This window comes from Carettochelys insculpta, chromosome 3, assembly GCF_033958435.1.
Source record: "Carettochelys insculpta isolate YL-2023 chromosome 3, ASM3395843v1, whole genome shotgun sequence".
NCBI classification, from domain to species: Eukaryota; Metazoa; Chordata; order Testudines; family Carettochelyidae; genus Carettochelys; species Carettochelys insculpta.
This window is the reverse complement of record NC_134139.1, coordinates 70,316,751-70,331,174: the sequence shown is the minus strand read 5'-3', so window position 1 is coordinate 70,331,174 and position 14,424 is coordinate 70,316,751.

The following is a 14,424-nucleotide window of genomic DNA, read 5'->3' as shown; positions in this document are numbered from 1 at the left end:
TGACAGGGGCGGCCCCAGATCGGCTGGCCGCATCCCGGGCCCGGGAGTAACCCTGCCGCAGCTCCTTGACCTTACTCCTGACGTGGTCAGGAGTGCGGGCAGGGTGACCCCGGGCAGCCAGGCCGTCGGCCAGCCGAGCGAACGCATCCGCCTTCCGCCTCTTGCTCCCCATTACCTGGAGCACCTCCTCCTCGCTCCAGAGCCCCAGCAGGTCCCGCAGCTCAGCCTCCGTCCAGGAGGGGCCCCGCTGCCGCTTCCCAGCCTGGCTGCCCCTCTGGCTGGGCTGGCTGCCCTGGCTCCCGTTGGGGGGGGGTCCCCTGGGGGCGCTGGGGGGGCTGCCGGCTAGCCATCGCCGCTGGGTGGGTGGCTAAGGGTGCTGCAGGCTGCCCGCATGTGCAGGCTGCAGCCTGCACGTTGCCTCAGCTTCCTGCAGAGGCAGGGAGGGGGAGGGGACCTTTAAGGGGCCGCTCCACGCGGCCACCAGTGAGCTGAGGGGCTGGAGAGAGCGTCTCTCAACCCCCCAGCTGATGGCCGCCATGGAGGACCCGCCAATTTCGACGTTGCGGGACGCGGATCGTCTACACTGTCCCTACTTCGATGTTGAACGTTGAAGTAGGGCGCTAGTCCTATCCCCTCATGGGGTTAGCGACTTCGACGTCTCGCCGCCTAACGTCGAAGTTAACTTCGAAATAGCGCCCGACGCGTGTAGCCGCGACGGGCGCTATTTCGAAGTTAGTGCCGCTACTTCAAAGTAGCGTGCACGTGTAGACACAGCTATTTTGAGTTAATTTCAAAATAGGCTATTTTGGCATTTGGTGCTGTGTAGACAGCACCAAATGCTGAAATCCTGCCTGCTTTCAAGGCATTCCTTACTCCTCCTGCAATGAGGTGTAGAGAGATGCCAAAATAGTGTGCCTGATATTTTGAAAAATATTTTGAAATACTGGGAGCATTTCATAGACATGGAGTAGCTATTTCGGGATAGCTTGGTATCTCGAAATAATTCTGCAGTGTAAACGTAGCCTCAGTACTGGAAGATGTAACATTTCCTATAAACATATTGGCACAGCTGCCTGTGAAAATTAGGGAGAACAGTATGTATCCCATTGTAACAGATGCATCCTTAATTAAGGCTATGATGCATGCATTTGACTGAGGCTGTTGAATTAAGTAAGAGGCATTGGTTGTCATCAAAATTCATAATTTACCCAAATTTAGCACACCATGGCACCTGAATTACAGTGAAATAGAGTTCCTGATTACCTCTGTATGCTAACTGGGCTGAGTCTAAAATGGAGCACTCTGCAGCACTTGGTTTCTGCAGGTACTCTTTATTGATCACACTGTTGGATATCCTTCCTTGTTCTTGGTCCAGCATATATATCATTTGTCTCTTTTGAGCATACAATATTTTAAATGAACTTTGGGATTTTCCCCCATAAATCAGAAAAATAAATACAGAAAATAGAAGTTGTGAGAAGAATTTTAAATAGAGATACTAAGAAAATGAAATACATTTGGGATTTCCTTCACTGCAGCCTACTCCATTTTTATGCCATTGAAACTGCTTTGTGTCATTGCCACTACACCACTGCAAAACAGAGACATACAGAAATGTATCAGGTCTTTTCTTATTAATTATTGTTATTTATTGTCCCTCCTCTTCTCCATGGATGAAGTCAAGTTTTAAGCCTGGAGCCAAAGATGCATTTTCTGCAGCCTGGCTGACAGCATCTGGAACAGTTATATTACCAGCACATCTGGCCAATGGCCACTGATCATCCCAATGCCCCAGCTCACACTTACATTTCCTTTTTACTTCAAGAACAGATGTATTTCCTCATTCATGTGACTGTTTCAAATTATCTTCCTTTCTGCTCATTCTTTCCCAAGTTATACAGCAGAGTGTGCTGGACTCTCCCATTTTTAAGTGAAACAACTTCTCTTTCAGGTACTCCTGTGCTTGCCTCTGTGGTCCAGCTCTCCAAAAACTACCTTAAACTGGGCAGTGCTTACTGTGCCATCCCCATGCATGAATGATACTTTTTTCATTCCCTTCCACCCTGTCCTGCTTACTGGGTGGTTCATAGTTTGTTTTTTTTTTCACTTAAAATGTTGAGTACTAGTTGAAGCAAAAATTTAAACATTTAAAAGTTGTTTGATTTGGAAAATAATTTTGCTTTTTATTATCTGGCTTGTCTCATTTTAAAGGACAAATGTCACCTGTTCTACTTGCTCATTTAGTAATATTTATGCTATTCATATATACATGTTTCTGCATTTAGTATATCTAGTTATAAGGCTTATTGAGTATGCGGGGATCAAAGGAGTGTTATTCTTTCACAAATCAATTATTGAGAAGTGCCAGGTGCTATAAGGTTTAGCTGATGAGGATAAGAGATACTATATTTATTTGTTTGGCCTGGTCTAGACACAGTTTTTGCAATAGTATATCTATGTTGTTCAGGGATGTAGGTTTATACCTATATGTAGGGCCCTACCAAATTCTTGGTCCGTTTTCATGATCAATTTCATGGTCTTATGATTTTTAAAATAATAAATTTCATGATTTCAGATGTTTAAAACTGAAATTTTCTGGTGTTGTAATTGTAGGGATCCTGACTCTAAAATGAATTGTGGGCGTACGGGGTTGCAATACTGCTACCTAAACTTTTGCACTGCTGCTGGTGGTAGCAATGCCTTCAGAAGTAGGCAGCTGGAGAGCGGTGGCAGCTGACTGGGATTCCAGCTCTGAAGGCAGAGCCTTTGGCAGCAGGTGCACAGATGTAAGGATAATATGGTATGGTATTACCACTCTTACTTCTGCACTGCTGCTTGCACAGGTGGGCCATCAATCAGCAAATGCCACTTGCCAGCCACTCAGCTCTGAAGGCAGCAGCGCAGAAGTAAATGTGGCATGGTATGGCATTACTGCCCTTACTTCTGTGATGTGGCTGGTGGACACTGCCTTCAGTGCTGGATTCTTGACCAACAGCTGCCGCTCACCAAAGGCAGCACAGAAGTCAGGGTGAAAATACCACGAGCTCTCTAAATAACTTTGTGACCCTCCTGCAGCTCCCTTTTTGGATCAGGACCCCCAGTTTATGAAACGCTGGTCTGTCCATAAGGTAAATGCATACAATAGGCCAGATGTCATAGTGGAATATCAGATTTTGTAGTCCATGATGATTTTTTCATGGCTGTGAATTTGGGTCTTACCTAATAGTTATGTCAGTGCATTCTCATATTGACAGTAATATATGCCCCTGTTCAGCAGCCACATGTATATCATTAACAAGTGCCATTAATTAACTTCTGCTCCATGCTGGCTTTGTATGAGCAGTGCTTGAGTTATCCCTATATAGGGTATTATCCAAATTTCCCCCTGGAATGAAATGGCATAGCTGCACTGACATCAATGTCACTAAACACACACTTAAAGATGAAGTTAGACACATACGTAGGTACCTTGCCAAATCAGGGCTACAACACTTAATCTTATATTAGTGATCATAGAATCATAGAATACTAAAACTGGAATAGGACCTCCAGAAGTCATGAAGTCCAGTCTCCTACACTCATGACAGGACCAAACACCATCTAGATCATCCTTGACAGGTGTTTGTCTAACCTGCTCTTAAAAATCTCCATTCAGTGAGATTCCACAACCTCCCTAAGCAATTTGTTCCAGTGAATAACCACCCTGACAGTTAAAACTTATCAGGTTGGTTTGACATGATTTGTTCTTGACAAATCCATGCTATCTGTTACTTATCACCTTACTATCTTCCAGATGTTGGCAAATGGATTCATTAAATATTTGCTCCATTATCTTTCCTGGTGCAGAAATTAAACTGACTGGACCGTAATGTATTGGGTTGTTTTCCTTTTTGTTTCCTTATTATAGATGTGCACTATATTTGCCCTTTTCCAGTCTTCTTTATTGTCTTCCACGACTTTCCAAAGATGATAGCTGATGGCTCAGATTCCTGCTCAATCAGCTCCTTGAGTATTCTAGGGCTGCATCGACACTAGCCCCCTCCTTTCGGAAGGGGCATGGTAATGAGCAAGTTGGGAAGATGCTAATCAGGTGCTGTCATGAATATGAAGCACCTCGGTAGCATAATGGCGGCTGCACACAATTTGAAAGCCTGACTTCGAAAACCCCTTCTTCCTAAAATCCAAATCAAATCATGTGTGACCTCCATTATGCTAATGAGATGCTGCATATTCATGACAGCACCTCATTAGTATCTTCCCAACTCGCTCACTACCATGCCCATTCCGAAAGGAGGAGGCTGGTGTAGACATAGCCTAGAATGCATTTCATCTGGTCTTGATGACTTGAAGACATTCAACTTGTGTAAGTAATTTTTAACTTATTCTTTTGCTATTTTTAACTAAATAATCTACCTCCAGCATTCACTATAGTAGGCACTGAACCACTACAAAACTTCTTGGAGAAAATCAAAACAAAGAAGTTGTTCCTCATATTTTTCAGGAAGAAGGGTGCTTTTGAAAGCAGGGTTTCCTTTTGAATGAACCCCATCTACATTGCTTGTTTTTTTTCTGAAAACAGCACTTCCAAAACAGTGAGTGGCTGCTATCATGCAAATGAGGTGCATGATATACAAATTTTCAGCTCATTTGCATTTCCCCCAAAAGGGGAATGGTGTGTAGACGCAGCCCTGATGTCCCAGCCAGTCAGCTTAAAAGGAAAGCTGAATATAGTGTGAGATTAGCGCTTTGTTGGACAGCACAAAAAAACAAGCCGGGAGTTGAGCCTGACGCATATTTCACCAGTTTACAGCACTCTGTTCATGTAGCTGTGTAGTGTTCAGACAGCCCTCAGCTGATGGCAGGAAACACTTCCATCTCAAAGAATTGTTGGGCAGGGAGAGGAAGGATATTGTTCAATATATATCAACCTCACATTGTTCAAACTGCTTTCACTTTCTATGGTTTGACTCTTAAAGTCTCTGTCCATTAGATCCTATGGTGCTGCTCAATATGCATGCTCTAAACATTAATGGCTGCCAAGATGGTTGTAAAAAGGCACACATTTTTGAATTTTCCAGATACACACATGCTGATTTTCTCCTTATATGAAAGACACTTTCAGACCCTGGTAATCAGGGCAACCAATTGAAGGAATGGGGCCAGGACTCTTGCTTCAGTCATGACTAGCAGGGCTGAAATGTAGCCAGGAGAAAGAGCTGCTCGTCAGTTGACACAGTGCCCTGATCACCATGTGCATTTTGAAGGGCATCTGTCTGATTTAGGGCTTGTCTATGCTATGGGGAAGACAGACCAGTTCCAAGTCGATCAGCTAGAGTTTGATTTCACATATCTGGTCCCCTTCCACCAATGCCTCACTGGAGTTCCTGGAGGGACCCACAGATAGGTGTCATGTATGCTGATTGCCCCAGGTCCCTGGGGAGGGGGCACTTGTACGTGGAACCCAGACAGCCATGCTCCACAGGCTCTGGGGGCCACTGTGCAGAACTCAGCACCATGCAGCTAGGACAACACCATGGGTTGCACAGCAATGGAGGGATGGGGGGTGGGGGGGAACCGTACCTGTGCCTTCCATGTGGAGAACCTTGGGATGCAGACACCACAGGGCCCCTGGGATGGGGAGGGGAGAGGTGGGGCCGCAGGGGCCGTTGCATAGGACTACTGGCCTGTTTTTGTCTCCCCTTCTGTCTCCACAGCTCCAGCACCTTGAAGTCAGATGAGCCCTGTTCATGGCCAGGGAGCCTGGCTTCTGAGGGCGATGGGGAGTGGCCCAGACCCTAAGTGGGCAAAGCACAGGGCTGCCACTGGGCTGTCCACTGCCACTAGAAAGCTGGAGAGGAGGAGGCAGGGGACCCTGCCCACCCCACAGCCCAGCGGGACCTCACAGACATGCTGCAGGACTGGCTTGCCATGGACCAGCAGGCCTGGGACTGGGTGGCAGCCAACCTGGGTCCCCTGACCTAGTCTGTGACTGGCCACCTGGTCCCAGCCACAACCCCTGGGAGCCACTCCCACACCCACCCCTCCCGCCCAACTTCTCAAAGCCTCAGATGATATTGTCCAGGTCCCCAATGTGTTTCGACTGCTGCAGGACCTTCTTGATGGCCCAGATGACCTGCAAGGGTTGGGGGGGTGAACACTTTCGTGAGTATGGGGTGGGGAGAAGCATGGCCACCCTGACCCCACTCCTGCCACCCTGTCCCCATCCCCATCTGCTACAGGGCATGCCTCCCCGTGGCACTGTCCCCCAGCCCCCAGGTGCCTGCCCATCCCTCTTTTGTCCCCGGTGGGGCTTGCTCCCCAGTTCCTGATGATGCCCTTGCTGGGGAACCCCCTCTCCCCTGCCCGCCACATGCAGTGGGTGTGTGACCTGGGCGTGGCTTACCTTATTCAGGACAGCCCTGATGGTGGCCCTGCCCACCCCAAAGTGCTGGATGACAGACTGGCGACTGTCTGGGGTGGCCAGTTTCCACAGAGCGATGGGCACCCTTTTCTGGAGTTTGAGCGCCAGCCTCATGTGGGTGTTGCAGTGCTGGGTGGCTGGGGCAAGCCAGTGGCACAGCTCCAGGAATGTCTCCTTGGTCATCCTGAATTTCTGCAGCCACCAGTCATTGCCCCAGTCCTCCAGCACCAGCCAGTCCCACCAATCACTGCTTGTGAGGAAGCCCCACAAGCGGTGGATGACTGGTGGACTGTGTAGGGGTTTTGCTCACACCGGAGCCAATGGAGCATTGTGGCCAGCACCACAGCCAGCATGCTGGGCACAGCCTCGATGGCGGAGAGCTGATGGGGGTCCTTGGGGGCCCAGGGTGCCTCCTCCAGTTGCTGTCCCTCTGCCTGCTTGGGGATAGCTATCCAGCCCTCAGCATGTGCAGGCTGAGGCTCCTTGGGCAGCCCTAAAAGGGCTTGGCCATCATGCAACCCTGCCTGCAGCGTTTCCTGGCCTTCTACTTTCAAAAGGAAGCCTGTGGACACAGGGATGCTCTCTTTCGAAAGTGCAGTGAGGCCTTTTGAGGCAACAGGTTGGACCTTCACTCCCCATTTGCCAGTGTGGAGGATCCTTGTCAAAATGCCATCTTTTGACGTTTATTTTCAAAAGCTGTCCTTTCGAAAGGGCATTATAATGTAGATGCTGCCTACATGTTTTTTGTTGCCCTTCCTGTACCTTTTCCAAGCCTAGTATAACTTTTTTTTTTCAGATGGGGCAATCAGAACCATATGAAGGTACCATGGAGTGATATCATGGCATTATGATATTCTCTGTTTAATGATATCTTCTGTTCCTAATGGAGCCTATGATTATTAGCATTTTTTGAGTGCTGTCTCACACTCGGCTGATATTTTCTAAGTACTATTCACAGTGGTTCCAAGATGTCTTTCCTGAATGCTAACAACTATTTTAGATCCCAGCATTTTGTACAGTTAATATGTTTTCCAATATGTATTCCTTTTTACTTATCAACACAGAATTTCATCTGCTATTTTGTCACCCAGTTTTGTGATTCTTCCCAGCCACCTTTGACTTAGACATCTTAAGTAATTTTACACTGCAATTTTTTCTCATGTACCATTCACCCAGCTTATTTCTGAATGTGTTGAATAGCGAAGGTCCCAGGACAGATGCCTGAGGCAACCCCATTATTTACTTTTAATCACTGTAAACAATTACCATTTACTTCTACCCTTTCTTTCCTGTTTTTAACAAGCTACTAATCCATCAGAAGACCTTTCCTCTTATCCTGTTCCTGTCTTCCTGTTTCTGTCAGAGGTGATTCACATCATCAGTGGTTTAAAACCTCGGTTTTTAAAAGACTTCTCAGGTTGGCCTAAAAGGGAAGATGTGCTGCTATACTCTGGCCCATCCCAAAGGAAGAGAGACTTCAGATGACAATACATAAAAGGACTGGCCACTGGAAACCATCCAAACCAGAATCTGCTGATAAAGCTTGAAGACACCCCTAGCCTTTCCACAGGGCATGAAAGAAGGCTATGAAAAGACCACAGTCCACCTACTCTCATCCCTGAAACACCTCCTAAAACATGTAAAGCTCTAAACAGCTTGTCTATCTCCTCTCTAGGTAGGTAGGCCCTTGTGCTGTCATTGGGAACACCCACCATTGTCTACGACTGGGAGCATGTTTCTTCTACTCATCAGCTTCTTATCCACTGTAAAGAGAGCCACCGGGACACTAGAGAATGTTGAGTTACGTGGGGAGAGGAAGGGAGACAATGAGGGAGGATACTCAAAACAACTAAACAAATAAAAAAAAAGAACATGAGGAAGTTCAGTATTTCTCCCAATTCCCTGGTAATTTAAAGTGACAAGAGTCCTGTGAGAGATTTGCTAAATATGGCATACATATGGTAGCAATTTCATATGCACAACAAACAAAAGAAAGGGAAAGTTATTAATGTCACAAACAATGCAGTTGGATAGGTGCGTTTAATTAATGCTGGCATTACCCCATTTTGATAATGGAATGTCATGTTCTGGGAGATATTCCAGTGTTATGTTTTCTGATAGTGCTGGCTTCCTGCATGTAGGCAAAGTCCTTTCCCAGTGTTCCCTGTACGGTGAGCACTTGGGCAGCTGCTCGGGAGAGATTCAAATGCCACCCAGCTGATGATCAGGGTACACACAGCCATCAGCAGTGGGTGGCCTGTGTTTCTACTTGTGGTGCAGTATGTACACAGATGATTAAAAATGTAGCCTTTTAACATTTCAAATATGGTTATAGAAGTGAGGCTGCTGAATAGAGGAAAAACATGAGAGCTTTGGCTTGTATTGAGCCTAGCTGTTCAGGTGCTACAGTGCTACAGTGCTACGGCAGGATCTGGAGCAAGGTGAGGGTGGCAGGGGGCTCTGTGCACTGGAAGTGGCAGGGCTATGAGTGGAAGGGGCAGGGCCGGGGCAGTTAGCTCTCAATGCCACCTGGACCGTGGTGTTGGGCTTCCCCGCCCCCTTCCTCACAAATGGAGCAGTGCTACCATGGCGTTTCAAAGGGGCCTGGAGCTCCAGAGGCCATTGGGATCAGCTCCCCACTTTGCCTCCCCCTATCCTTGGGCTTGGACGCAGCACAGACAACTGTACATAGAACACTCTTCACACTAAGCACATAATTCATTTGAACTGATTTTAACTCTTTTTTCTTGTGTTATGAGACAGGCTGAGCAGAAACTCCCCACCTATTGTCCCATTGCTATTCGTTATCTGCTCATATCAGATCTGCTTATTATGCTCCTAGCACTTTATTCATTTATTTGGGTGCATGTGATTTTAACAGTATGATTATGAGCTGGGTTAAACCTTGTTATGGGTGATGTTAAATCTACATTAAAACTGAGGTGTGAATACACACTTCACTTAAAATAGTTAAGGCCCATGCCTAAAACAAAGCCTTTTAGCATCTGCTCAAAAAATAGCACCATGCAGGCCAAGGGTGTCCATGGGGTATTGTTTTGACCAGGTGGGTAGGTGCATCTGAGTGTGGGGGGAAAAAAACAAGCAGGGAAAATGGCAGACACTGAACTAAAAAAGGACTCAGAAGAGAGCAAGAAGGATAAGTAGCAACCTGTTACAGCCCTGGGAAAGCCTAGAGAGAGATTCTAGGTCAGGGATTCTGGCTGAGAAGAAGTTTGGGCATGTGAGCTAAGATACTTCCCCTTTTGTTTTTGGTTCCTCTTGCATCTGGAGATTGATGATTTTGTGCATTTCTTGTCCATAAGAAGTCAGGAAAATCTACCAAACTCCATCATCAGTTTCCAAATGGCACATACCCAGGGCCCCAATATTAGCTTGCCATTCATATCAATGGGGAGATCCAAGGAGAACAATTATGAGCTGTTATTCCCACTGACCCAAGAAGGAGGAAATCATGTCCATACTTGCAGAAATCACAGATGGCCAAAAGGAATGAAAGAGAGATCAAAAGCAGCAGCTGGATACTTTAGAAAAGGAATTCAGACAAGCCTTAAACCAAAATCTAAAACCAAAGTTAGAGGTTTCTCAGAAAAGGCTCAGACATGACTTGAAGGCCATGAGCAGAGCCTTGCTGGAGAAACAACTACAAAGTGCCCAGATCAATAGGAAAACCCAGCTGCAACACTCACAGGCTAGAATGGTAAAATAGATTGATCAAGTGACCAGCAATCTGACCGTCATAGACCAGAAGCGTTTCAACAAAACAGAGGAGATGAAATAGGCATTGGCCAATCTGGAACTCACTAACAGAGCTGAGCTGCAGAAAGGATTTAGGAAGCTAAAAATGGAGCTGCAGACAGTATTGCAGACCACACTGGGCAGCAGTCACCTTGTTGTAGAAACTGAGTTAAGCAGAAGACTTGGGTAGGACGGGACATTGACAACTGTTTGTGATCCCATTCCTAACTCCCCGAGGAGCAGAAGGGAAATGTCTGGAAAGCCCACCTCAAATAATACAAAAGCCTTGAGGAAAAATGTCCTTGGGAGCCTTATTCATCTCAGCTCAGATTTATAGTTCAAATGAACGGCAGGAAAAAGAAACACAACCTCTTTAAGCAGCCAGGTTGGATGGCCCAGCTCTGATGCTACTGCAGAAGTTACCCTCAGGAAAATGACTGAGTTATCCAGTCCTGGTAAACACTCTCATTTTGTGGCATGGAGTTAGCCCTCAGTCTGAGCTGGCCAGAGCACAGCTCAGGCCTAGAAAGAGAGGGAAAGACTAAACACCATGGGAACTGTCAAAGGATCTGTGGAGATTTGTGTACCTTGAGTGCCCAGTTACCACTGAGGCTTTCCAGGATAGACTGGCAATGGACTAATTTATAGAAGCTCAGCTGAACTTGGAACTGCAGATCCAGATCAGTGAAAGGAGGCCAAAGACGCTTTAAGAGGCTGTGGAATTTAACACAGAACATTACTTTTTTTTGACACAGCTCACTGGAGAAGAAAACAACTGCTAGTGAGGAAGATGAAAGCTGATTGCCATGATCCCTGTAAGTAGCTCAGGGCATGGGGTTTAGGTGTGTGTGGGGGGGAAAGACTGGAATATATTGGAATATTGTTTTCACTTACAATATTACTGCAAGATCCCAGAATATAATTTCTATAAAACCTTTATTACTGTATTACATCAGTTGGCCCAGCATCATCTGGGGAATTGAGGGTGACGGGTATCATGGCTGTTATGTAGAACTGCCCTCTAATTTTCTGTCTCTTGAGTATGGGATTCAGGTTTTGGTTTGTTTGTTTTTTCTCAAAAGGGAAAAATGTCTGAGGATCAAGCTGATCAAATACAAAAAAGTTTTCCTTCTATTAAGAAATCAGGAGTCTGTAATCTCATGCCTCCCATTTGAGGAGTCTTGTAACACTGCCCTTCCCTTGAGAGGAAGAATCGTCAACTAGAGAGGTGAAAAAAGGCAGACACTACCCCCCTGGCTACATTCCTTTTTAGTTTGGGGGACTGGTTAGCCAGCTTTCTTGGGTACTGGACCAACATGGCCACCTATGATTTGCTTGCTGTTTAATAAGGATATGATTTGGAATGAGACTAGCATGTCTCCTTCCATGCTGAAAATGTAACTAGCTTGATGGGATTCACATGAAGCCCTAACTGTTTAAATGAGGTTCTTATTCATCTGGAGAAATTACTGCTGAAGCAGTATGACATCAATGAGTTAAAAATACTTTCCTGAATGTACCCTTAATATCTGATAAGAAGAGTCTATATTTATAATATCACATACAAATAACAATGCGTCAATATAAGTGCAGCATAGAAAACCATTATGATATCAATAATCCATGAAATCCATGAATTATTTTTATTCATAATAAATTACATACACAAAGGAAAGGGATCATATCTATTATGATGAGGTCTAACAAAAAATCAAAACTGTCTTAGATGGATTATTTATTAATTTTACAGTACCCAGAGTTTGATAGGTGCTTTAATGCATACATAGAAGGGTCTAGTCCTAGCTTATTATCTAGGCACTTACATGGCCATCATCACCAAAATATTTGACCATCTGGATACTCATCATGAATGTCTTCACCTGGAATGAAAAAAATTTATTCAATAATTCCAGATACTGAATTACTGAAAGGAGATTCCAGTCTGCTAGTGGATAGTTTGTAAGAAGAAAATGAAACAATTGAAAAGTGACCATCCATCCCGTTTTTCCTGGGACAGAACCTCATTTAAGCTATCTCACAGGCATCCCAACTTCTTTAAGAAAATGGGCAGATGGTCCCATAACTTGTGGGGCTCCTGTTCCCTGGCATCCAGTGTCTCAGAACAGTAGCCTTCACCACCAGCGAGCTCCTCTGCAGGTTGGCTGCCCCATTCCCCAGTGCCCTTGAGGCAGCAGCTGCTGCAGGAGTGTTCCTCTATGGGGCCCTGCCCCATTGCCTGGCACTCCACGGCAGCAGCTGCGCTACCAATGAGCTCTGCCACAGGGATACTTCCTCATTCCCTGATGCCCCACACTTAGGCAGGCAGTTCCTGCTGTGATGAGTGCCCTCTCTGCGTTGGCTGCCCCCTTTCCTGGCATGGCAGCTCCTGGTTCCAGGGAACCCTGCTGTGGGGCGACTGCCACATTCCTGAGTCCCCTATGCTGAGAGGCTGCACAGCCCCTATTCTCAGCACCCCACTGCCAGAAAGCCGAGGAGCCCCCATCCCTGGCGCCTCACTGTGGGGCAGCAGCCCCCATCGCTGAGGAGCTGTGACATTGGACAGGAGCCCCCCATTATTTGCTAAAGGGCAATATGGTCACAATACTCAAGTAGCATATTTCCTGTGAAACATTTCATTGGCTACAATAAGAACAAAGCTGCTTCTTCGACTGTCTGAGCTGAATGGTGTATTCCAGATAGTCTCACTGAGTTTCAGTACTTGAACTAAAGAGTGCCCAGTGGCTGGTTAGATGGTACTTGGTGTAGTGTCATTTCATCTTTTGCGAGGTAGGTACAATTTTGGAATTAGTCAACAGTTGAAATGATTTTGCCAATCTCTTCCTGCCCTGTGAACCTTTTTTGCATAGCACAGAATCAGCGCTTCATTTGCAATAATTTTCATTCTCTACTCAAGACAAGGATATCTGCATAGCAGGCTTGAGCTGCAAGGCCACAAGTGGGAGATATGCTGGCAGAGCTGTGTCTGGCCTCTGCTATCAGCTCCTCTCCTCCCAGACACAAACGTTCTAAATAAATGTTTTGTTTATGTGTATTGCAGTGGCACACTTTCCTTTAGCCTGACCTCCGACATGGACAGCAAGCTGCCCACTGGGATTATTTCTGTGTTTTGACTGGTGACCTCAGATGGACTGCAGGGCAGGGAAACAGTTTTCCTTAGGGGCCCCATTAAAGATGTGATATTGCAAAGCTGAAGAATTACACAATGCCCTAATATAGGGACATGAATGCTGAATGAGTAGAGCAGGTTCTGTTATTTTTAAACTCCATTTCTTTTGGTAATATTGCAAGCCAAAAGGGCTTTGAGAGCAGGAGCAAGTCCCTCACTTCTGTTTCTCCAATGAATCAAAAAGTTCTGACCACCACCTGAAGTACATATATAACTCTATTCATGTGTGGAGGGAAGAGGAGGGAGCAGGACAGGAGTCCTGAAATCAAGCTTTCCTTGAAATTAAACATTTATTCATATGTATTAACATGCTCAGAGCACCCATTTTATAATTGATATTGCTGCTCCTGAATGCTCTGGGGCAAGAAAATGTTCCCGTAATGCTGACACTTACCCATTAACTCTCTCAGAGTAATGCTTCATATGATGGTGGTGGTTGGTTTTATGAATTCAGCAGTATCAAAAATTTAGTTTGTATGGAAGACCTTCCGGGAAAAAAATCCAGGTGGGACCTGAAAGTGATGATGATGATGATGGTGGTGATGATGGTTGATTCAGCAACTAGTACTTTTCACTCTGATAAGAATACCAACCCAACATGATAATAGAAGAAATGGAAGGTGGTGTTCTTTAAAGAAATGGAAATAAACTCTTGATCATTTGTGGTCATTAAAAACCCTGTAAGATTTTTAGAAGTAAGCCTATGAATGCTCATGTCCTGACCAAATTCCTATTCAGAGAGTTGTCACTTGCCTCTTGATTTCTGTGAGAAAAATATTTAATCAATTCCTGGCCTATAACATTGCTGTGTTGTGAAGAGTTGCTTCATATCTCTAGTGGATGAAGTGATTCTTAATGGAATAGTCAGTAAAATCTACCCTAGAACAGAGTAGTTTGAATGAGTTATTAGTAATGGTATTATATACTTAACTATAAGCCCTGCAATACCTAGCACAACAGATAGCCTTAAGCATTCAACACCAGAAGCTTTGCAGTCGGACTGTTCTAGTTAGAATTGGTTGAAATATTTTATACAGTGGTTTTTCAGATGAAAAATAAG